This window comes from Ursus americanus, chromosome 2, assembly GCF_024610735.1.
Source record: "Ursus americanus isolate L20-20 chromosome 2, mUrsAme1.1.p, whole genome shotgun sequence".
Classification (NCBI taxonomy): Eukaryota; Metazoa; Chordata; class Mammalia; order Carnivora; family Ursidae; genus Ursus; species Ursus americanus.
In genome coordinates, this window is record NC_142128.1 from 188,612 (window position 1) to 214,202 (window position 25,591).

Consider the following 25,591-nt stretch of genomic DNA (forward strand, 5'->3'; position numbering starts at 1 on the left):
GGGTGAAGCCCATTTGCAAGTGAGGCAATGAGGCCAGGGGCAGACGGCTGAAGCCCTGGAGGCAGGGATGGCCCTCCCAAGTCTGGGATCCTGGCACATCTCTGTCAGGGACACTGCACGGCATTTGGGCCCTCAGAGGCCCAGGCTGACCCACACTTACAGGGAGCAGAGGATGGAGCCCAGGCTAGTGTTCTGGGCAGCTGGAGGTAATGCTCTCCCAGGGGTCACTTCCCATCCTCTGTCTCCCAGAGAGGAGGCATCTAGCCACTGTGAGACTGTGCCCACCCTGGAGTTTAGACTCTGTTGGGGGTCCTGAGACATCTGATGGGACAGGCTCACTCTTTTTAGGAGTGGAGACAAGAAGACCCCTCAAGTAGGCTCCCCAGGGGAAAGAGACTGAGTTCCTGACCTTGGCTTGAGAGCCCAGCCCTGACTGCAGGGCTGATTCTGGCCTCCTCCCAGGACCCAGGAGGTGCCTGAAGGGAATGCAGTGAAGTTTTCACCAAATCCCAGTGAAGAAAGACGCTTCACTGATTGATGGAATAAAGGAACAAACTGCTGAGAGGTGCTGGGTGCAGGCCCATGTCCTTTGGGGTGGGGGGTCACTCGTGCTGGTGTAGGACCCTCTCCAATGTCAGGGCTCAGCACAGACTCAGCACAGACCCAGCGCAGCTGTGCCTGCTCTTGGCCGTCTGCTGATGCCAGGCTCTGCTCTTGAGGCCTGCAGTCCCGTCCCTCTGCAGCTGCTCTGGGCTGGGCTCACACCGCATTAACCCATGCACTTCCAGGATCCCACGGTCAGGGACCAGGGAAAGCAAGGAGGTCAGTGTGTCGAGATGTCTGGAGACAGTAAGCCCAGTGGTGCCACAAAAGGGACCCTCTTTGCCAGCAAGCTAACACCCATGGGAGGTGACTCAGCACAAGCCCCCACATATGGCCGCACAGGGACCCCATGCCTGTGGGCCATCCCGGGAGACAGCAGCCACAGGGTGCTCTCCCTCCCTCCCAGGCAGCTGGGGTCTCGTCAGCAGACAGCACTCGGCAGAGGCCACTGTGACTCTCATTACGGCACTTGTAGGAATGCACTCCGTCGAAGGGAGCGGGTCACACGCAGTGGACGCGGAGGGACGGTAGCTACCCCATCTAACCAGGTCCCTTTTCAGTGTTCGTATTGCCAGGGTTACGGCCTTTTCAGAGGAACCTCTGTCTAGTTTTCAAATTGCTGGTGATCACTTCGTATTAAAGGTAATCTTCCGACTTGAAGAGAAGATTTGGAATACGTATGCAAGATTCGAGCAGGACTTGAGTACGCACCCCGTGAGTCTGCGTGGCCAAGGTGCAGGGGCTTGTGGCCTGACAACTCTGGCCACGTCCAGACAAGCCTGACTGCTATGGGCAGCACTTAGCTTGGTACCAAAGAAGTCAGCCCCTCCAGAGGGAGGAGGAACTTGTATAGGGCTGTGGTTTTATCTTAGCATTCCTGAGTCTAGACATGGGATAAGACCTTGAGATGATTCTCAGGGTGTGGAAGGAAAGCTGAGGGCATGCAACGTGAGCACAGTGTGTGCAGGAATGTGGGCGGCAGGGGACTGGGAATGTCTGCACAGCAATGCACCCGTGCCCCTGTGGACCCTCTCAGCCATCACTACCCCTTGAGTCTGATGGCCATGCCCGTGCACAGTTCCTGAATCCTCACACAGTGGAGGCCTTTTAGACTGAAATTGCAGAAACTCATTTTCAGCTTGGTGGCCTCATGTCACTGAGGGCAACCCCGTGCCCAGGGGAGCATCCCGCTGGGCAGGACCCCTGGCCTACCTCTGTGCATGGTCAAGTTTCTTTTCCCAAATACTGCAGGGTCCCCATCCTCTGCAAGAGAAACCCCCAAATCAGAGGGCAGGGCAACAGCAGGGAGACGGGTTCTGCTGTCTACCCAGAGAGTGGCATGAACCAATGTGCAGTGTTACACACAATTTACACAACCCTGAGTGTCAGAAGGCCCCATGATGATTCTTTCTTCACCAAGACGCCCTGACCTATGCTAAAAGAGGTCACCTGATTTCACTCCAAAACATGCTAAGTGAACACTAGAGCATTTCTCCATGTATTTTAATGTCAACGTATCCCCAACCACACCCCATTTCTGTTGATTTGTGGTGAGCTCTGCTTAGAAAATTTTCTCCTTGGGGTGCCTGGGTGGCTCAGTTGGTTAAGTGTTTGACTCTTGATTTCAGCTCAGGTCATGATTTCAGGATTGTGAGATAGAGCCCCGCCTTGGGCTCTGCACTGGGCATGGAGCCTGCTTAAGATTCTCTCCACCCTCCCTCTCAAAAAAAAAAAAAATCCTCCTTAAGCTCAGGGAGGGACCTGGGGCTCCCTGGGAGGCTGGAGTCACGTGTCTACTGCCCAAGCAGGCCTGCAGGTCTGGCGCAATGAGGGGAGAAGCTGGTATTCCCTTTCATCAAGAATGCAGGGCTGTGGGACGCTTGGGTGGCTGTCAGTTAAGGGTCTGCCTTCGGCTCAGCTCATGACCCCAGTAGCTCACTTCCTTAACAGCCCGTTGTATGGATAGAACACAGTTTAGCCATTCTCTCCATGGGCACAGGGGCTGTTTTCAAGTTTGGTTATTATGAACAAAGTTGTTATAAACATCTTTGTACAAGTCTTTTTCAGACACGGGTCTTCATTTCTCATGGGTACCTACCTAAGAGTAGAGTTACTGGCTCAGAAGGGAAGTATGTACTTAATTCTGTAAGAAACTGCCAGAACTTCTCCCAGAGTGACTCTTACCATTTCACACTCCACATCCCTATCTGTGCTTGGTGTCTAGTGGTATCTTACTACACTGACCCTAATTTACACTGTAGTGAAGTCCAAGTTATCAGCAAGACAAACAAGTCGGAAGCTTAAGATGCTACATGTAGACTCACCGAAGATGCGGGGGCCTCCCATGCAAATGATTTCCCCAAGAGAGGAGAACACAAACGTCCACACAAAAGCCTCAGCGGAAGTGTTCACAACAGCCCAACCTGAAACACATGCTCAGCAGCAGGGTGGCTAGAGAACCTGCCTGACAGCACCCCGCAACACAAAGGGGCCGGTTAACAGCAAAGACCTGCTGAGTCAATAATCCACTAACCAGCGTGTGCTGTATGACTCTGCGTATGTGAAATGATACAAAGTGAGGCCAGGCGCTTGGCTCCGGAACCTGTTCTGAAATCATAAGCTGTACTGTAGCTGGGTTATTAACCTAGACCCACGTTCTGTTCTTTTGTGTTCCCCTGTGCATGATTCATCGTTAACTTCGCCCTTGTCACTCTACCCCTAGTTTGCACACTGATTATAAGAATCTGATGAAAAACAGATAACATTTTTCTTAAAACTATCTGACGTATACCAGGTCCCAGATGGCGCTCCACCGTCCGGAAGAATGTGTACCTTCAGTGGCTTCCAGACTGGCCCCTCAAGTTTCAAGAAGCCCATGAACTTCCCTTCGCATACTCACATTCCCAACCAACCCTATGTAAACTGCCCCTAGATTTGACAAGGCAAGGCAGCTTTGGGACCGCCCCCTGCCCTTCCGATAATAAAGCTCCCTGTGCCTCAAGCCCCGTCTCAGTCACTGGCTTCCCGCGAATCAGGTGCACGAACAACAGGACATATCTCCACAGGGACAGAAAGAGGACCGGAGATGCCTGGGACGGGGCAGTGAGGGACTGGCTGGGAAGGCACACATGGCAACATCTCTGGTGAGGGAGAGGTTCCAGATCTCGACTGCGCTCATGGTTACATGGGTACTCATGAGTGCCGAAGTTCACCAAATGTACACCTGAAGTGGTTGCATTTTATGTAAGTTATACCTCAGTGGAGCTGATCTTTAAAAGACAAAAACAGTTTGTGGCTCAACGCTTCTTCATTAGGTAATTCCCCTCTTCTGCAGCAGCACCAACCGAGTCACACCTTTGCCTTGTGTCTACGGTCTTGGAGACTGTCTCGACAACATCAGCACCCTCTTCATTGTCTGTAGCTGCCTGCTTTACTGCTCTTCCCTGTACTGAACACGACAGAAACTTCAGAAAACTAAATGCGTTCACTCATCCACTCAGCCGGTCAGGCAACAAGTGTTTACTGTGTCTGTTAGCGGCAGGCACTGCAGTAAGAGAGGCGGGAAGTAAGTAAGACACGGCATGCACCCTGTATCTTAGAAGACGCAGGGAGACACAAAGCGAAATCAGTACAGAATGGCATCAGTAACTGGCCGTGCAAGTCCAAGCTCTGGGGCACAGCACGCCCACAAAGGAGGGACCCATGCCCTCTCCAGGGCCCGGAAAGGGTACAGAGAGATGCCATGTGAGCCAGGTCTCCAAGTGCCGCTGGAGGAAGGTGGGAGCACGGGAAAGGGCATCAGAGAGACAGGGAAAACCGATGAAGGAACGCGGCCATGACCGGGAGCACGGCCGCTGAGGAGACCTGGAATATGGGGAGACCAGTGACAGGGCAAGCTGGGGCTGCAGGTACTGCCCAGGGCAGCGCACACCCCCCTTGTACATCCCGACATGGGACTGTCCGCAGGTGTGGCCTCTTACAAGGGAATATAAAAGTACAGTTGTATTGCCTTAAAACCAGTCACATACTGGAACACATCCGACACGACCTGCCAAGTCCAATTACTCCCTCAGAGACAATAATGGGGAAGGAAAGCGGTAACAAATTCCGGATCTAGCCCTAACACCAACTCTCGGGGGGCAAGGGGGGGGCTCACACACGACTGGTAAAGGTCATGGCTTAATAATGTAGGGGTGCAATTGTAAAAAGGTGAAGGAATGATTACTCAGAACCCTAATCTACACTCGAGATTAGAAAATGCCAGGGGCGCCTGGGTGGCACAGCGGTTGAGCGTCTGCCTTCGGCTCAGGGCGTGATCCCGGTGTTATGGGATCGAGCCCCACATCAGGCTCCTCTGCTGTGAGCCTGCTTCTTCCTCTCCCACTCCCCCTGCTTGTGTTCCCTCTCTCGCTGGCTGTCTCTATCTCTGTTGAATAAATAAATAAATAAAATCTTTAAAAAAAAGAAAGAAAGAAAGAAAATGCCAAAAATAAACTGTGTTCTTCACTTCCATTAGGACACTGAGGACGTACTTCTCTCAACCAAGCCGCTTGGAGGGAACCGTCATTAAAACCGAATTCCAGTAAAGCACACACGACCCCCGGACGGTAAAGGCCCACAGGGGAAAGTAAGGACGCCACCTGTCCCTTCTCTGAACACACAGAAGGCAGGGCGCTCACACTTCCCGCCTCGGGACGCAGGGGCTTAGCCAGCCGTCCGCCCCCGTCCATCCGTCCGGCCCCGTCCCCGTCGGTCCCCGTCCATCCGCCCCCGTCCGCCCCGTCCCCGTCGGTCCCCGTCCATCCGCCCGCGTTCCTCCGTCGCCGTCCGTGCCCGCCCGGGGAAAGCGCATCAGGCCGGCCTCCGGCGCTGGAGCCGGGCAGAGGAAGGCTCCCGCCGCCGCCGCCGGACAGCCGGACGCTCCCCAGGACGCGGGGGGGGGGGGGGCACGGCGCAGGGACGGAGTCGCGGCGGGCGAGCGGGGCTGCCACGTTCGCGGGCGGGGGTCCCCCTCTCGCGAGGTGACAGGGCAGGGACGTGGGGCCTTCCCGTCGCCTCCCGATGGCGTCACAGGCCCGGGCGGACCCCGACGCTCACAGGCGGGGCGGGCCCTCGGCGCAGGCTCCGCCCAGGGGCGGTCGCTCGCGGCGCGCACCAATAAATACCTGCGGACGACAGCGGCGACACCCGCCGGGCGACAAAGGGCCTTCCTCGCCCCTCCGCGCGCCCGGCGGCCTCAGTCCCGGGCCTCCAGTTCGCGCCTGCGCCGGGGCCGCCGCCACAGTGCGCCTGCGTAGTGCCGTTTCCCTCACCTTTTCTCCTCAGGAGTCTTTCGCTGCCCGACCGCGTGCACCAGGCCACTCAAGGGGAGGACTTGGCCCGCCCAGTTCGGAGGCACACGTTGTACCTGGGTTTTCGGCCTGCAAAGGGCCCACCCCTCAGGTCCCCCGACCACCATCTTGCCCCGCTGCCCCCCGTGTCTGCGTTTGGGGGCGCAGGAGCACTTCTCTCTCTCCGTTCCCTAACGTCCAGTTGCAGCCATGCTGTGCGGTTCTGAGCGTGCGCCGGGCCGCTCGCCCCCTACGGTCGCCGTGGGCTCTGCGGCTCGAGCACCACGCTCTGCGCCTCGAGCACCACGCTCTGCGCGTGCGCAGAACTTCTTCCTCCCAGCTGTCTGTCAGGCCTGTCCAGCGGCGCCCACCGCTCGGCTCTGCGCGTGCGCTGAACCGCACCTGAGCCCGGCGGTTTATGGGGCGGTATCTTGGGGCGCCCCGATCTACACTCTGCTCTGCGCATGCGCGGCCTCATATAGGTGTTGGTGTCTGAGTTTGTGCATCTAAGTGAGGGTGGCTGTGCACAGGGTGCTTGCGCTTTTTTATTTCTAGCCTCATGTTTCTCCAACAAGGACGTCGTAAGAATTATGTTTTCCTAAATAAACACATGATTTAAAAAAAAGATTTGTTTATTTGAGAAAGAGAGAGCGTGAGTTGGAGGACCAGAAGGAGTCTTCGAGCACGCTCTCCGCTGAGCGCGGAGCCCAATTCGTGAGCTCAGAACCCGTGAGATCGTGACCTGCGCTGGAACTAAGTCAGACGCCTAACCGAGTGCACCACGCAGGTGCCCCGCACTGATGCTCTTTTTTGAACATCCTTAGGACGGGTCACACTTTAATGTCCTCCTGGTGGCCTCCGTACCAGTGATCATCTTGGCTCGTTTTGGTTGTAAAAACCCGAGGGCAAGGAAGGTCCTTGCTGCCTTGTAGGGTCTTTGTATTGTTTGCTGGGGAGGCGGTTTCTCTGAGGGGGTCTCAGCCACCTGGACTTTGTGGGGAGTGTGGGGTCAAGAACCTGGGGAGTGAGTGGAGACCCCTCAGGGCCAGTTCACTGACAGGCTCAGCACCAGAAGGGATTGTGGGGAAGTTCCACTTTTAGATGGGAAAGCTGGCCCTGGGTGTGAGCTAGGGGTGTCCCAGGGATGCCTGCTTGGCCAGAATAAGTCCTCACCACCTTGGCTCCAACTCCAGCTCTGAGACGGTGCCCTCCAAAGGGCAGCCTTTCTTGGATGGGCCTCATGAATGCATGGTGATTCACAGTCCAGGAAGTGGGTGGGAGAGGCCGGTCCAAAAAGCCAGAGAGCATGGCCCAGTGTGCAGTACAGAGGGGGTGTGTCAATCAGGTGGGGGGGGGGCAAGTTAACCTGCACAATAATGGGGAGAGAAGGTACATGCCATGGCCAAACAGACTCTGTGCAGTCTGGGGCTGAGGGGTCAGAGTGATGCCTCCTTTTCCCTTTGGGTGGGGAATGGCCTGGGGGGGGGTTGCTCAGAGACTCCTCCTGTTCAGAGTTGCCCACCTTGAAGGTGCCCCAGGGCTACCTCACACCCCACGCCTCCTGAGGTGCCCACCCATCTCTCACGACTTGTTTCTTGAGATTTGGGGGCTGTGATTATGGGATGCTTGGATATTGGGGTGGGGAGGAGGTGGGAGGTATGTCTTGTCCTAACCACTGTAGATGCAGGAGTGATGAATCCGTACAAGACAATGAAAACAAAGGTCTGAGAATCACGGCCAGCCCCAAACCCAATGTTTGGGATGAGAACGAGCAGTTTAGGCCCAGGCTGAAATGTAGGCTGGGAGGGAGGACCTTCAGGAGGAAGGCAGGGGACCTGGCACCTCCAGGGTGGGGAGGGTGACTTGGACCTGGCAGGTTGAAGGGGGCCAGGCAGCCAAAGCAAAGTCCCCACGGGCAAATTTGAATGTGTCCTGCATTACAGATGAGGGCAGTGTAGACCAACATAGATATGTGTCAGTCCAGAATGTCGCCTGGAATTTCTGGTATAATTTGGTTTTAGATTATATTTCTGCTTGATATGTCTCTTTCTCTTAAAAATGGAATACAACATGGCACTCCTGGCTATCTCAGTTCTGGTTCATCAAGATTGTAGTGCGCTAAGATTTTATTGGCTGATTAGAATGAATTGTAATTCTGGGATACTTAATAATGCCATTATGCAATTTTCACTGTTGCCCGTGGAGAATGAGTCAAGTGCATGTGGCGTGGACAGGATCTGTTCCTCATCGGCCACTCTAACAGGGTCACATAAAGTAGCCCTAGGTGGAAAGACCATCACTGAACTGCCTCCACAGCCCTTCCAGAAGCCCCACACTCAGTTCCGAGGAGTTGAAAGCACTTCAGAGATCAAGGGAAGAATGACAGACATAGAGGAGACAGCTCACAGAATCCTCGCGCACGATCTTTTTAAGATCCATCAGCAGGAGTGTCCAGCCCAGATGGCTTGGTCCTGAGTTCCCTCATCATCAATATACCTTTTATCCTGGTGTATCTGAATTATTTGTGCAGAAAATTGGCTTTGTCTAGCTGGCAAGACCTGTTTATATGCACATTTCTTTTTAGACAACCCCTCTATTGTCATGGATTTTTTTGTTCAATCTGTTTTTGAGTAATTCCTGGGAATAACACAGAAGAGACATTAGAAATGACTGTCACCTGGCTGCAGGTCCCAGTTTTTCCTCCAATGCCCTCTCCTACAATGAGGTGAGAGTGGAAACTGCTGTATTTTTAGGTGAAATTTCTTTAGGAAATGGTTTCTATTTTATCAGTAATCCTCTGGCAATTTTTGGTGGAGGGGGCGACTTAGGCTAATTTTTTAAACCGATATGCATAACACTAGCCAAGAGCCTTAGGATAAATGGATTGTAATGGAGAAATGCTGTTCTCCAGTGTGCATTAGAAGCAGGCCTTGGCAAATAAGGGCACAGAGAAGACGCTAACATAGGACAGAGGTGGCCCCCGGGGCCGAGAGAGCATCTGAAAACAATACAGGAGTGAACCCATATCTGCAGTGGGACAGTGTTGGTGCCTCCCAGGAGAACCGGGCTGTGCCAGCTGATTCCCACTCGTGTAGGAGCAGTCAGTCTGTCCTGTCCGTCCCTGACAACGTGGAGATCTTGGTGCCCTCCCTGGCCCTCCGCCTCTCCAGCTCCTCTCAGATGGCTGTTTTTACATTGCAAAGCTGATAAGATGTCTCTTCTCTTCCGTAACCATGGTTAAGTCTCACTCTCAGGTGTCTGTGTGGTAGTGTGTTTAGGAGCCAGGACAGCCGTGCCCCCACCGCTCTGCAGGCCCCGGAACAGGAGCCTGAGCCAGCGGGAAGGACACATTGCCTGCACTAAGACCACATATTTTTCAGTACGAGCCATTTTTTCTTTAAAATCATGCCACACTTAAATTTCCTTACACTAATAACTTTATCTCAAAATTATAATTGCTGTTCTTTTTGTACAAGAGATTAAATAAGGCCGACACATCACAGTCTCCTTCTCAGCAGTCTCTAGGAGGCTAGTCCTTTCCGGTGAGCCCATCCCCTCCCTCGCCATCCGAATCTCTAGGACCCCGGCCTGTGGCTGCTGCCATCCCTGAGCCGTCCCTTCCCCCCCGCAGCCCTGCTCTCCTGGTCTGGGACCTGATCTGCTCCACATCTGCGTTCACCAGGGAGCTGAGAGGTCGCTGCGGCAGTAGCTGAGAAGTGCCAACCGGGCTTACCACTTGCACCCCCGGGTCTGGTCTTTCTGGAGACATCTGGGGAAACACTTGTTCACGGGCACTCCTGAGGAGGCTGAAGGCTGGGGCTGGGGGCAGGCCACCAGTCCCTGCTCAGGACACGGTGTGGGTGGCGAGGGTTATTTCTGCAAATGCCAAGACCAGGCTGGGCTGCTCCCACCCCCAGAGTAGAGATGGAGGACTTGGAAGGTTTCCTGGGGCAGGAATATTTGCCCAGGCTGCTTCTGAATGGAATTCCCCCCCTGGAATACACAGGGATTGTGTCTGTGACATGGGTACAACTCACAATGCCCAGGGTAATCCCAAAGACGTAAAGCGGGGGGTGGTCAGGGGAAGTCTGTGCAGCTAGTGACAGTCCCCACAGGCCACTGGCCACAGCCAGCCTCCTCTTGGGACTGGCCCAGGAGACGGCACGGCTGTGCACGGTGGGGCGTCCTGATTGCTTGTGGCTTTTCCCCGTCTGGCCCCGTTCAAGTCCTATCAGCAGCTGCAGGAGCCTCCCCCACCAACTCTCCACCATCCACATGGGCAGCCTCACTTTCAGGCTGTGATTAAGGAAAAAATAAACATTCCTGGAGACATTACAGGATGTGACACTTGCTGCTCTCTCCCGAAGTTGTAAACGTGATGGATGACCCATTGTTGGATATTATGAAAGATGAACCAGCTTATGAATTCCAACAGAACCTAAAATATCATCAGTGAGCACAGTCAGCTTAATGGTTCATAAACCAGCTGCTTAATTGTTGTGACACAGAAGGTCAAGAAAGATTGCCTGGCGTTTTTCCTAAAGAGGGTAGCCGAGAACATGGATTTCCTCAGTAGCCTTCCGGTTCTTTCTCCTTCGTGTCCTGCAGCCAGTGCTCTGGAGAGTTCCAGACCAGCCTCTATGCAGGGCATGGTTTTCTTGGGCAGCAGTATGGCCGTGCATTGGGAGCCACGTGCAGGTGACCAGGCAGGGCTCAGTTCACATGGAGCTCAGGGCCCTGCGCAGGTGACACGGTCCATCAGAGGGCACAGAAGTCGCAGGTGTCTGTGAGTGTACAGGACCCCCTGGGCACAGACTCTGCCGTGGGTCCAAAGCCTGGTCCCACAGAGCAGTGACTAAGAGAGCGCGCTTGGGACAGGATAGGTCTGCCGTGCTCCTGCTGCACGACCGTGGGCAGGGGTGATGACACACTCCAGAGGGCCATCAGGAGGTGCAACATAATGCGAAGAGTGTGCATAAACCAGCCTGGGGGCAGGTGGCAGCAACACACGTCCCTCTTCCAGGCTCTTCTTGCAACTGCTGTCCCCTGGTTCTGTTTCTGTTCAAACCTCAGCATGACAAGCAGCATGGAAGGAAGGGCTGTGATGGGAGGCTGGGTCTGCAGGGCAGAAAACCCTGGTCCAGGAGACCTTACCTGGGGAGCACAGCCCAGGGCTTACCTGATTCCAACAGGTGAGCAGCCAGGTGTGGAACCCCATTGCTCCACTGAGTTTTCTAAACGGACAATATCAGAAAGGTGGGACTTTACATTAACTTGGTGGGGGAGGGGCGCTTGTGAGTGAAGGGTGGACAAAGGCAGGGGACATTGAGTCAGAACCAAAGGCAGGTACTGTGGATTTCCTGGAACACGGGAAGGGTGCGTCCTGAATATCAAGGCAGTGCGGTCAGAGTGGCCAGCAGTACTCCTTGGACAGCAGCCTGGGGACTAAGGGCCACCACAAAAACTGGGACATGACCAAGGATTCTGATACAGGCTCTGAGCGAAGTTACGCTGTAGGGGAGACGGCCCTGTAATAATCTCAGAGGTGTCCACTGATGTTTGTTACTCCCTATGATTTGGTTCAGCGGCATAAACGGAAAGCCAAAATAACACTGGCTAAAATAAGCCCGGAATGCATTCTCTTTCCGGTGAAGGAAGCATGGAGGTTGGCATTCCCTGCTCGCATGAAATTGGCAGTGGGCCTACTACCGAGCAGGAATTCCTCCATCCCGCTGTGTGTGGCTTCTGGTCTCCCTTCCACAGCGGCTGCCGGAGCCCCAGCCTTCACATCTGGTCACGCCCTGGCTTCAAGGAGGTTTCCAGAAGCTCTCAGACACCATTCCTGCTTACACACCATCATCCCCAACCTAGTTGCCCACCTGCACTGACTGCGAGGGAGTCTGGGAAATGAATCAGTAATTCAGGTGGGAGAACTGTCACCAAGAAGAAAGCAAGGATCGATATGGGTTGTGATGTACGATAATAAAAAAATATATGTTTTGGTCCTCATGCCTAGCTCGTAGTCAGAGCTCCTAAAACCTTCGTGCTTCCCTAAGCAGCGATGGTGCCGGGAGCATTTTTTGGTCTGATGTTTGGACTTTGACCCCAGTTCTCAGCACAGAGCTCCTTGGAATTTCCTGGGTTATTGGAACATTTTTGTTCCGATGAGGTGACTTTTGGTGGGTCCTGGATAGTCACAAGAAAGACTAAACCTTAATCAGAAGCTTGGGGCTTTCATCCCCATACCCTATTCTCCAGAGAGGGCAGAGGGGCTGGAAATGGAGTGAATAATCGATCATGCCTGCTTGAAGAGTCTCCATAAACACCCCAATACCTGCAGGGAGAAGGGTGCACCCCACTGCCGCAGGGAGAGGCGCTCCTGTGCCTGGGACCATACGGGTCCTTGTCCCGTGTGCCTCTTCATCTGGCTCTTCATTCATACCCTTGAGCAGACCCTTTATTACGTAATAAACCAGTAAATGCACATAAGTGTTTCCTGAGCTCTATGAGCCACTCTCACAAATTACTGAATCCAAGGAGGGGTTCGTGGGACCCAGGTTGCACAGGTCAGTCAGAGGCTCAGGGGACAGGTGTCTGAAGTGGGGGCAGGACACCTGTGGATGTGCAGGGACTCCAGGAAGACGGTGTCAGAACTGACCTGGGTTACAGGATGCCCAGCTGGTGTTGGAGACTCGGCCTCAGAACTGTCACCTGAGCTTTCCACGCAGGAGCCCCTCAGTGCAGCCGCGGTGGGGCTGGCGGGGTGCAAACACGGCCCACACAGAGCTGCCTGGGAGCTGGCGGGGAGGCTGATGGGGCAGGGAGCTCCCTGGTCAGTGCAGATCTGATGACAACGCCTTCCTGGAGGTTAGACACATGGGGACCAGCAGGGCCAATGTCACACAGCGGATTTACCCTTGCTGAGATTGGCTGTTTGTGGAAGATCTCCACTCCTCGGAGCTGCCCGAACCCACAGAGAGAAGCTGCGGTGGTGGGCCTGCCCTCCCTATCAAACAAGTCCCTTCATGAACCCCACGTGCATTCAAGCTTGACAGCCACAGCATCTGAGCAGCGACCAAGGTCCCTGGAAGTCAGGGAGGCTGCACCTGTTTTAGCTGGGTGACCCCGGCAAGTCCCTTTGCCTGTCTGTCCTGGTCCGTTCTAGCTTCTCTAATAAAAACACCGCAGCCTGGGTGGCTTGTAAACAGCACACCTGTTTCTCCAAGTTCTGGAGGCCCCAGCTCAAGGCCAGCAAGGCCGAGGGAGGGCCGGCCTCTCGCCACACTCCTCACTCGTGGAACGGTGGGGAGCTCTCTGGGTCCCTTCCACCCACAAAGGCACTAATGCCCTCCGAACACCGGCACACGGGGGTTAAAAGCTACCGTGTGAATCTGGGGGCACGTGAGCATTCAGTCCACTGCACCACCTAAGCCTCCACTCTCTGATGTGAACCAGACTAACATCTCTCCTACATGGTACAGAACTAAAGATTCTCTGGGCTCCAAGTAACAAGATCAAAGCCAAACTAAACCAGACAAATGGAAGTTAAACCATAATCATTCGTTGAAAACGTCTTAGAGCTCCAAACCGTGACCACGGGCCCTCCCTGTGCACCGGCCTCACGCGGGAAGCCCCTCGCAGAGGGCAGCAAGGCAGCCCCGGGCTTGCGTCACCCTGGGAGCTGGCGACCTCTGTCCCCATACGTGTGTTCACGTCAGCCTGGGAGATGGTCTCACCCTGAACCAGACGCGTGCCCAGAGGGACCGGGGGCTCTGATGGGCCAGGCTCAGCCAGGAGCTGCCCCCATGAGCTGCCCCAGGCCGCACCAGGGGGCGGGGACAGAAGAGACAGTGTCCTGGCCGAGCTCACCCAGGGCTGCAAAGGCCGCAGCTGTTCTCAGCACCGCGCGCTCTCCACACTGGAGAACTGGACGGATTGCCACCCCCTTGGAGCCCGCAGGCCCTGCTGATGGGCCTGGCCACATTCCCAGGACTCAGGGGTCTGAATGGGAGGTGCTGGAGCAAAGACTCTCACACCCTGTTCCGTCCATCGGTTCCTCAGGTGGGTGTCCCGTCCCTGCTGGATGGGGGCTGGGCATCGGGGTTTGCAGGCAGAGACCTCCCACAAGGGACTGCATTGCTCCTTCTCCCGACGCCTGCCGGAGAGGTTGCGCCGGCCGCTGTGGACAAGGATTCACTGGGCAATCTTTTATTCTGCAAAGTAAAAATAAAAAGCCCAGGTCCCTGTTTACAGGGAGGTAAAGAAATCATAGTTATCAAAGGCGGCAAAGCAGTCATTTAACTCGATACGAGGTGTATACTTAAAGTGTCTGAATGTTTCCCGATGGAAGCGTTTTCAAGGGCATTTCTCCCAGCTGCTGCTTCTGTTGGCCAGCCACACAAGGAGCTAACACCCACCTTGGAGGAAGGCCGGAGGGACGGTGCACAGGGATGCGGGAGCAGGAGGGCTGAGCTGCCCAGCACCACCCCTACAGGAGCGAGGAGGCACGGCCTCCGTGGGCAGCACGCCTGCTGGGGGCCGTCCCCGTGGGCTTCCAAGGGCCCCCCAGCACCGGCTTTCATCAGCAGGTACCTCGACTCTCTGGGAGGCAGATTCCCGGGCTCAGGGAGTGAATCTGTCACCTGCCCAACGTTCTCATTGCACTGCCACCCACATGGGCATCTTTTCACGAGGCCTGAGCCATTTGCAAAGACTCTGTGCTCTGAATAGACACTCTTGCTGATGGGGACTGGGGTTTCTTGGACGACACGGGCCCCTCGTTTACACTGCCTTCACCTCACGGGATCCTGGGAGCCTGGGCTCCAAGGCAAAGTGGGGCAAACGACCAGCTCCTCGTCAGCAAACTGAGCAGTGAGCTGTCAACCTAACTGAACCTCACTGGGGTTGGACAGTAGGCTTTCCCGGAGGAAACTGTGCTCCCTCTGCACAGTCGGGGTCGCTAACAGGGTCCCTCGGATCCTGCAGAGCTGTAGGGGCGTCCCTGGTGCCACCAGACGGGGGTGAGGAAAGGCCAGGGGAGGATTCCCAGCCCCCACCCTTGGCAACCCCCTAGTAACTCGTTGTGATGTTTCATCTCCCTTTATTTAAAAATCCATTAAAAATAGAATATAAAATCATTGAATCTAAAACACTTCCATGTTAACAATCCAGAGGATTATTTCAAAGGGAGAATAGACTTGAGTTGCCCGTCCCTCGGGGGGAGACCCTCCCTGTGAAGTCTGTAAATGCAGCCTCGTCGAAAGCAAGAACCGTCAGTCGGTCCAGCCCGGCCCTGGTGCCCGAGAGCACAGGTGGGCCTGTGCCCTGGCTGCTCCGCCGCCCCTTCCCCCAGAGCACCCGGGCCGTGGCGGGGGGCGGGGGGGGTTCTGGTGCATTAGGCAGTCATGAGGTGCCTCCTGCCAGGGCCTGCAATTTCCTCATTGTGTGGGTTCCAGCCTCGCTTTTAATAGCGCCCACACCATTACCAGGAGGAGGAAATGGGCCCACTTAGTCTGTGCGGATAAGAATTCCATTAACGTCCGCTCTGATCTTTGCTAATTCCAGCATCATTAGCGGTGCATACGTTTCAAAATCTTAATGCCAAAAAGCAGCAACGGGTGTCTGCTATGCTTGCCTAATGAGCCATAAAATGAAGCCCTGGATGATGTGCTTCTTGCATCAAGCCCCTGGTTAAGCAATGGCCAGGCCGGTGGATGGGGCTATGCATCTTGTCACCAGACAACAGCTCAAGGTTCTGGCTTTTCTAATCACAATTGATTAAAAGGTAAAAATATTTATATGCACACACCTAATTTTCCATTATCTTAAGAATATTTTCTCAGTAATTAGTTTCTCCATCATCCTTTTGAGAGAATGTGAACATCATTGATCTTTGTTTCTTTAATTATGATAAATCCTCGCGGGAGGCTCCCCCAGAGGCTGGGCCTTCCTTCCTCCCCAGGACGGGCTCCCACTCCTCCCCCGAGGTCCTCACTCCCACTGTCAGCCTCCCTGCTCAGAGCTGGCTGTGCCACCCTCCTGACACTCAGGGTCCCGCACACGGGGCCCCAGGCTCTGCGCCCACGAGACCTGTATCTTTTCGTTAGGGAGAAATGTGAGAAAAACACACGCCCCAAAGTCTGTTACTCTACCACTTTTTTTTTTACATTTGCTCACGTCAAATAACAGGTTTAGTACGTGCAGACGTTTTAAGTGGTTTCTGTTCTAGTGCACATATAATACTGTTTTAACATCTAATCGGCACTATTTTCTCAACATCGAAGTCGTTTTGAAAACTATTATTGTAAACAATTGTATCATATTCCAATAACCTCGTAAGTCCAAAGTCACCTTCCCTCCCTTGTACGCTGAAATACTCTTCCTCCCCGATACATACCCTTCGACAGGCGATGCCACAAATACCTTTAAGAACGGAAGTTTGCCTTTTTGTTGTTATGTGTTTGTTTGCTTGTTTCTCCAGTGCAGTGATGTCTTTGTGGGGTCAGTGATGGTGAACAGCTTTTCGAAAAGGTGGTGCAGATCTGCAGGGCAGGATCTGTCTGGACAGGGCCGAGTGCAGGCCCGAGGACAGGCCCTGGGGTCAGACGGGTCCCCTCCCCTTTGTTCTCACGCCTGTGTTTTATGAACTCCTCCCGGACACCAGCAGCCTGTGCAGCCCCCTCCCCTTTGCGTGGCCAGGATCCAGGGACTTGGGTCCGACGACGGCGGGCTCTTCTTCGGAGACTGGGTAGTAAAGGCTGTGTCTCCGGTGCCTTTCTCTCTCCCCCCTTCACCCTCAGCTTGCTCCCTCCGGGGAAGCCCCACCATGTTGTGAGCTGCTGACAGAGAGACCCACGCAGCAGGGAACTGCGGGCAGCACCTTCAGGGGCCCGGGGCTCCCATGGAGGCACTGAACTTCCAGCACGAGGCATAACCTCTTTTAGAGGACAAGCTGCCGCCAGGCCTGGGCTGGGGGCTGGTCTGTCTTCCCGGACTGCAGGCCTGCAGGGGGCATTCTGATGGGGCACCTCCCTCCCACTCCAGGACCCCCATCAGGAGCACATTTGGATAGTACCTGGATCCCAGGCAGAGGCAGCATCCCACACTTCGGGGTCACCTTCTCTGGGCTACTCAACCGTGGCTTCATTCTGTAGGCAGAGCCTGGGCACTCCGCACCTCCCTGTCAGACTGGTGTGAGGGGGCCAGCGAGTCTCAGAGAGCCAGCACACAGTAGGTGCTCAACCCACGTCAGCCACCAGCCTCCCTGGCCCATGCATTTATCCCCTGGGGCCTGACGACTTCGCACGCCCCTCTTCCACCTCAAACTGTGGACAGCTGTCCACTCTCTGGCACCTGGCCGGCCCTTGGGGATCCCTGCGCAGTTAACAAAGGGGCGAGTAGACCAGAGGCTCAGTCAAAGGCTTCCATGTAAGGGCAAGGCCACCGTCAGCTCCAGAGGACTGTTTCCAAGGGTCAGGGCTGGGAGGCCACAGTGTAGCCACAGGTGCGGGGAGCCCATTCTCACCGCACCCTGCCCATCAGGCCTCCAGAACCTGGGCTCACTCCCTGACCGACTTGGGTCACCTGCCTGCTCTGGCCAGCCTCAGTTTACCCAGTTGTGCATTGAGCCTCACTGGGGTTGTTTCAGCCCCGGCGGTGGAGGACTCACCCCCATGCTACCCAAATCCTGGCCAGTTTTTCCTGCATCCCTGCGGTTTTCTGACAAAGAGGGGCATGTTAGTGCTTGAAATGTTCTCACCTCCTGCTATTTTTGCAAGAGGCCTGAACGCAATTGTTAAAAATAGAAATAATGAGGGAAGGCAGAAGCTTCTGACCTTGAGTCACGAGGCCAGGACAGGTTCCCAGGATCCTTCCCGGCTCGTGATGATAGATGATGGTCGCGCTGCATGTGTCCTTAGCTAATTTATCCTTGGCCTAGAGAGAGAGAAAGTTTCTGCCTGCCTTTTTGGGGGGGTGGGGGGAGAACTGGAAAAGTGCTTTAGGCCCAGGAGCTTTGCCTGCTCTGTGTCAGGTGCTCTCTGGCTGGCAGTGCTGGGTGGAGCTTGTCCCAGGTGCTCCAGTCAGCACGCCACCTGTGCTGGCCGGAAGCCAGCAAGGCCCCACCAGACATCTGGCTGTGTGCCAGGACTGGCGCTCCCATGTTCCTGCTCCCTTGAGCCGACCCGTCCCCTGCACAGGGACTGTGAAGGCTAGGGATCCTGCAGCCCCTTGGGAGGCTGTGTGCTGGTGAAAGAAGGGCCGTCCTCCTGGATGTCCCACAGGAAGGCTGTGTAGGGCAGGGCCTGGGAGGTGGCCGGACCCCAGCATCTGGCCACTGCATTTGGAAGGGCCCGTGGCCTCTCCTGCCCAGGAGGATTCAGACCCCTCTGGGGTCTCCCTGGTGGGGAGGGGGCAACACTGGAGTCCAAAGGCCAGGGTCCAGGGGTCACCCCTCAGGAAGTCAGGAATGCAAGGCCCCAGGTTACATGTGAGCCTCTGCTGCCCTGCACTGCTGGCCGGTTCCTTCCCCAAGCCCAGAATCAGGCCGGAGCAATTCCAGGTCCTGGGCAGGCCACACCCCACCCATCCTGGGGCTCCCCCAGCCCCTCTGCTGAGTGAGGTACGTTGGCAGGGCAGCGGAACCCAGCACGGGAGCAGAAGCCCCTAGGTCCACAGGTGTCAGCGCAGCCGTGGCGTCACCACGGGCGCCCAGCACGCTTCCAGCCCTGGGGTCCTGCACCTCCACTTCTCGTTTTACCCCACGCATCGTCCAAACTGCCCGGGCCTCTGAGAACAGTAAAGTCTTGGCACCTGTATTCTCCAGGGAAGGGCCAGCCACACTGGAGAGCGAGTAGTGGGTGGGGGACACAGATCGTGGAAGGGGGCTGCATTTTCCGGGGAGGGGTCAAAGGCAGTCTTGGCACCCCCTTGGGTCCCCCGAGAGCTGGGGCCAGGGGCTTTCTAAAGGGTACTCGGTGTCCCCCCCAGCCTGTACAAGGCTCCTCCTCGGCTCCCCAGAGACAATAAAGACTGCCCTGAGGGCACCGGCACAGACCGTGCTGAGATCCCGGCTAGGGGACAGCAGCCTGGAGCAGGCTCTGCTCAGAGGGTCGGAGGAGATGTCACCTGGCCACAGGGTGGGGAGGGTGGTCTGGGAGGTTCAGGGCGGAGTGTCAGCAGGGGTCCCTGGGGTGCTGACCCTGAGACCCAGGTAACAGAAGTGCTTCAAAGGGAAGTGAGCTACCTCAATGCTTGGCTGTCCTCCAGCCCGGGGGCCAGCGACATGGGCTTGACCCCCAAGTGAGATCCCTTTGAGAAGCTTCTGGACAGCCCCCCACATCTGTCCCAATGCCTGTCTCTACGGCACTACGTCTGCCTTCCTGCTTCTAGACCTTCATCCTGCAGCTTGTCCGGCCTCGCTCACCCTGGCTGACGATTCCAAGTCTTCTCCTCTATTCCTCGACCCAGCAGCACAGTGTGGGCCCTGGAAGCCGGCCCCTCTCAGGGGGCCGAGCTCTCCTTCAAGCTTTCGGATGAAGAGCCGAAGCTGAATTTTGGGGTATTCAAGTCATTCCTCTTTGGACCAAATGCAGTGATTTCCCTGGACCAAGAAATCTTTTCAAATGCTGTTGCAGCACCGGGAGGCTCGGGAGCAGATCTGAACCACAGTTACGGGATCCCCGGGAGACAGGCAGCCGTCCAGCAGGGGCCCAGGGGAGAGGCGGAGGAGAATGGGGTTTTGGCCTTGACCGCTGGACGCAGGCCTGAATTGCAGAGCTCAACAAACACTGATTTTTGTCTTCTGGTAAAGAGAACAGGTTGGCCGGAGAGGCCCACACAGATGGTCACGGGCAGAAGATGGAGGAGAAAGAACAAGGGCCTCGGGGACGGGGGGCAACCACACCCGTGGAGACTGGCCTGTGCCCGGGCTGTGCCCGGATACAAGGGCGCCAACAGCGGCTGTTCCTGCAGCGACGCAACCGGCAGGAAAACAGACTGGGAAACGAAGCTCAGTCCGTGGGTGCGGGGACCCCTGCTCAAGGCCAGGCCTGCAGGCCGTGCCCGCGGCCCCCGCTCGGGTGCCCACGGCCACAGGGCAGCGCCACAGCCCTACTACCATAAGCGATAACGCAGAGGTGTGAGCAAAGCCATCTGTCATTCATAAAGTGCGACGTCGCCGTTTTGCAAAGCCTAAGCCGTCCTGGGGCTCAGCCAAGAAACGGCCTATAAAATCCTGAGTAATGACCTCAAAGCATACTTTCCAATATAAAGAATATTCCAGGCAGCTGTTCCCAGGATTTATCTGTGTGCAGTAATTCTACCCCAGAACGATGACCGGGCTCCGCGTCTGGTGCCCGTCTTCGGCACCCCCCCACCCCCGCCCAACAGCAGCAGGAAGGCGTCTGGAACGTGTGCCCCAGTCCTGGGAGCACGGGACCCTCTCCCCTGCGTGACACGTGGCTGTGCACTCACGTGCCGGGCCCTTCGCCGCCGGATGCGTCGGCATGCAGGGGCCTGGGGGAACGCCCGCTGTCTGTGCGATCTCCAAGTTACCAGCGAGGAGGAGCTCAGCCCTGTCCTGAATCTGTTTCTACGGTAACGCTGGACCAGCAGCTGTCGTCTGGGTTGGACGAGGGCATGCATCCTCCCTTGCGAGGGCTGTAGGAGACCCCCCTGAACACACGCCCCGGGGCAGAGCCTGCGGTGTGCAGAGGACAGGGAGCCTCAGGAGAGGGGCCCGCGGGAACCTGCTCGGGCCCCACTGGGGGCTTGCACCCAACAAACACAGGACACCTGGAATTTTCATGATCTTGCCAAGGAGGTTCTCAGCACTGGCCGTAGGGGTCAACACTCCTCTTCGCACGGCTGCTCCCCCAGGGAGAACGTGACATCCCCACACAGGGCACACGGGACTCGAACGGGTCCCTGTGATTAGGAATTACAGCTGCTTCTTGCTTCATTGACACCAATGTCTGCCGAGGGCAGTTTGGTTAACTGTCCGCGAGCACGTTTTTATACTTGTAACCTGCGATACTCCGATACCTGGTTTTTAAGAACCACATCTGAGCCACGCTACTCCTGCAACTAAGACTGGAGTCTGCTCCTGTCTCCTGCCCCGTCAATCTCTACATTCGCTCTGTTTTCCATCAAGGAAAGCGTGGTTATTTTATAAATTCTAGGGCATCGCCTTATCATATAAGGTTATGGCTGCAAACTCACTCTCCTCCCCTATTCAGTAGAGACACACGGTCTCGTCGGGGCCTCTCAAGACCTTGCTGTGTTGAGTTGCTTCCTTCTGCAGCTCGGGTCTGGCCCTGCCTGGCTCAGAGCAGGGGTGCGGGCATGCAGTGAATCTTGTCATCATGTTCCCTCCTGATGGATGAAAATAAAGTGATGTGACGAAATCTGTGGCATGAAAATGGAAATCAGACCCCACATAAATGATGTCAGGTGGCAACAGGCCGAACAAGCAAGCAGGGTGAGGGGTAGCAAGTGAGGGCGTGAAGATCTAAAAGAAACGAGGGAGCAAGCCCACAGACATCTGGCAAAGAGTCCTTCAACAGCACATGCAAGGGCCCTGGGGTAGGCACCTGCTTGCCCAGGAAGTAGAAGAGAGAAAAGAGCAAGACAAGTCAGGGAGTGGGGTGGAGGCAGGTCCCAGAGGGACCTGCAGGCTTGGATGGAGAGTAACTGGAGGGCTTTGGGCAGAATACTGACCTGTTCTATTTGTCTTAACAGGATCACTCTGAGGTGCCATGCAGCGTGCAGTGGGGGTGAGGAGAGCAGGGCAAGGACGGAAGCCAGGGAACCAGGGAAGAGACTGTCCCAACATCCAGGCAACTGACACCAGCTTCGATGAGCAGTGGAGGTGGTAAGAACATGTTTTGAAAACTGCATTAACAAGATTTATGTCCAGGATGATTCCAGGATTTCTCGGCCCAGGCAAATATTTGACCAGGAGGAGCATTGGGGTGGTGGGTGGTGGGGGACGGCGGGCAGACTTTGGTCTTGGGCATGCTGGGTTTGAGATTTTCATCGGTCATCCGAGCAGAGAAAGCCCGTTGAGCATTCGTTCTGCCCACGTGGAGTGGGAGTGCACAGTGACATTTATGGGGCTGGAGGGGACAGCAGGGGTGCGTGGAGACGGGTGCCGGGACAGAGCTCGCGTCTCCAGGTGCAGGAACCATGAGGACGGCAGAGAAGGAGCAGTGGGGGTAGGAGGGGACTGGAATCTGCTCAGCGGTCTGGATATCAGGGCTGGAGCCGGGGCGATGGGGGGAAAGGAGCCTGGAAGCCCTCAGCTCATGAGGACATGGCGCTTCCTCACTGAGCGGAGTGTCTCTGACAACTCTCTGGTGAGCGGGGCGGGGCAGCAGGTCCCACCGGCGCCCCAGTCCGAGAGACGCACCGTCCTGCTCTTCATGGTTTGCCGAGCATTTTAACACCGACAAGAGCTGAGTTTTACAAAGTGATTTTTCAGCACCTACCGAACAGTCAGAGGATTTTCCCCCTCTGGGCAGTGGACGGAGTGCTCGCTGCTTAGCGGTGGGACGGCCTTCCCGGGGGGACAGCAGCGTCAAGACTGTGGGAAGTGGCCAGTGACTTGCCATGCTTTTCCTCCACTTCGGAGCAATTCCCGTAACGTGCCAAGTGTCTGTTCCTCGAATGTCTGAAAAAGTCAGGCAACGCAGGCCTGACTTCTGTGTTTGGGGATAAATATTTGACCATCTTTCAACTTCTACGATGATGCGTCTAGCCCCATTTTCTAGATCTTTGTTTGAACTTGTCTTTAAAAACCCTTACTGTTTGCATCATCAAGCCAGTATCGTGGCACCGTCTCCTCAGGGATGCCCCCCCAGCCCTGCGCCTCACTCCAGGGCCCTCCTCGACGTCCGCCTGTGCCCCTCACTCTGGCCTCACCACCCACTGGCTCTCCCACTGGCCTCTTCCAGCCTCGTAGCCACCTCCAGCCCTGCTCACTTTCTAATGTGTTTGCTTTTGGCGTGTTCTGCCTGAGTTCATCCCTTCTTCATGTGGGATTTTTAAAATGGCTCCTCTGCTAGGTTCTTGGCCTGAAAACTCAGTTCACATGCGTGTGGTCCTTACTGTCTCTAGTGACTGTGGTCATCACCCCAACTTCCCTCTGAGGGCCCCTTCGGTGTGTCCTGCAGGTTTTAGTGGACGCTGTTCTCACTTACTTTCGTTTCTTTAAGAAAAGATTTTATTTATTCTACAGAGAGACACACAGCAAGAGAGGGAACACCAGCCGGGGAGCCCGATGTGGGGCTCGATCCCAGGACCCTGGGGTCACGACCTGAGCCGAAGGCAGACGCCCAATGACGGAGCCACCCAGGCGCCCCTTCACTTGCTTTCATTTTAAATTAGTGTGTGATTTCCCTTCTGGCTTCCTTAATGACCCCCAAATTATATATACACGAGTGTTTTTATTTGTGGTATTAATTTCCAGGTAGAAATATTTTTAAAGCCTAGCTCTTGTTTCTATTAAGCTGCGTTGTGCTCAAGGAACAGACCGCCCATCACGGTGCGCGTGTTTCTGTCTGACGTGTACAGCACGCACAGGGAACGGAGGGCAGGGCATCTGCCCTTGCGATTTCTTGACATTCTCCTTACAGTCAACAGATGGTCAGTTTTTGTGGCGATTCCACGTATGACAGAATACCAATCACGTATTCGAGTAATCCAAAGTGTCCAAACTTAAGTCAAGCTTTTTTACTGTTTTATTTGTTCCTTTTTGGCTTCTTGACCTGTTGCTTTAAATTAGAACAAAGAGCTCTATTTTCCAAAGACCCCGCAGGCTATGGCCTTGTGGCCGGGAGTATGGGAGCCAGAGGCCCCGCCTTGTCCGCTGGACGCTTCCCCACCCCCTGCTCCGAGCCACCCCAGGAGTCCCTCAAAGCCAGCTCAGAGGACACAGGTCTCCACGGGCATCTCTCGGGGGGTGGCACTTCCCCGTGCAAGCTCTGCTGGGCCCATTACCCCATCACTCCAGCCCGCCAAGTCCAGTTCCACGTTCCCTGGTAGCAGCAGACACGGGTTCAAACCGCACACCCCATGATGCCTGGACACAGGTGCCCGGTGGAGGCCATGACCTGCCCCTTCTCCCTGCTGCCTGTCCGCCCCCAGCTCCCAGAATAGCCTGTGGCCAAGGCTGGCCTGCAGTAAACAGCCCCAGGAGCCTCCCTGCTGGGTCCGGGATGAGTAATCCTTAGGAAAACACCAAGGATCTGAGAGAGGTAGGTGCCAGGACCCAGTGGGTGGGTCCCTCTGAGCCTCCCTCCTGGCCCCTTCTGGAATGTGCTCCAGCCACTTGGGCAGGAAAAGCAGTCATCCTCCGTGGATGGGCCTGCAGCACCCAGGACGGTCTTTCTCCAGCCTCTCTGTCTCCTCACCCTGTTATGCAAACCTCAAAGCGTCTTCCGCACCCTCGTCCTGGTGGTGGGGGCCCCACGACACAGATGGGCTCCTCCACGCCGTCCTCCATCCCTCACTCAACAGGCAGCATTACGCTCTCCTACACTGCCGTTCCTCCCGGGCCTCCCCTCCAGTCACTGAAAGCAGCCGTGTATGTATGGTGAGCCCTCAGGCAGGCCTGCTGGTGGCGTCGCACATCCGCACATCCGGGGGAGGTTCAGGGTGCGAGGCTTGCCTCCTCTGCGCTTTACCCAGGACCAGGGAGAGACTGGCAGACGTCCAGGCTGCTCCCAGCACTTTAGAGCCATGGCGTCTCCCATGCTGCCTGCCCCCAGGGACCCAGCCACAAAGAACCCAAAGACCCAGCATCCACATCCCATGCCCAGCCGCTTGCCACCTCTCTGCTTGGAAAACCCCTCCCTCCACAACCCACCGGGAATGCCACCCCCACCCCTGCAGCCCATCACCTTCCCCTCACCCCTGCAGGGCCTCCCCGGCAGATTTCCTTGGACGGCAGCCTGGGGACATACTCCCGCTGGGGCGTCCTAGAGAACCCAGAGCTCTGGGTCCAGGCACCCTCCCTGGTCTGAACGGGCGGTTGGTCCTGCCTTGTCCCGAGCCATCGGCCCATTCCTCCACTCTCTCGCACACATAACTCCTCGAAAGTCACGTCTGCCCTTGATCCCCACCACCCTCTGCGTCACGCAGGACTCCTGCCAGCCTCACCGCCCCCACGCCAGGACCGTGGGGGGTAAGACCACCAGCAGTCAGCCTCTAGGCCGCACCGGCAGGCCCACGTGGCCTCCTGGGTCGTGGTGCTCCTCCTCTGTTCACCTGACCTGCCACGCCTCCTGGCCTCAGGGGCAGAGGTCCCAGGGCCCAGGTCTAGGCCCTGCTACCCATCCGTTCCCGGTGTTTGGGCACACCCACCTGTGGCTCTGTGTATACTGGCGACTCCTGAACCGCAGCACCCAGACCCAATGGGGCCCTCCCTTTCTCCTACCCCACGGCAGATCCTTATTCTACTTTAGGACGTGTCTGAGCCCAAGACCCGGGGGGCCCACCCCACCCGGGTCCGAGCCGCCACCTCCCACCCTTAACTGGCTGCACCGCTGTTGCTGCATCCACACGGCCCCAAGCCAGTCTTCCCTGTCCTGAGACCACCATGTCCCTCTCTGTCCCTAGTCCGTTGCCGGCTGCGGGCCTCATGTGGGCTGCCCAGCCCG

The 25,591-nt window shown here is 56.1% G+C and overlaps 1 long non-coding RNA gene across 10 annotated transcripts in view; it reads right to left on the minus strand.

Annotated features, from left to right (window-relative positions):
• LOC148110449 (uncharacterized) overlaps nt 1-6,375 on the minus strand; it is a 74,133-nt gene extending 67,758 nt beyond the window's left edge. For 2 of the 10 annotated variants that reach the window (XR_015726551.1, XR_015726552.1), the window contains exon 1: nt 5,769-6,276. This is a non-coding gene — a long non-coding RNA (uncharacterized LOC148110449). Of the gene's footprint in view, nt 1-5,768 lie in introns of all 10 variants that reach the window. The other 8 variants (XR_015726560.1, XR_015726555.1, XR_015726553.1 and 5 more) reach the window with 7 other exon arrangements.
• Between the last annotated feature and the right edge of the window lie 19,216 nt (nt 6,376-25,591).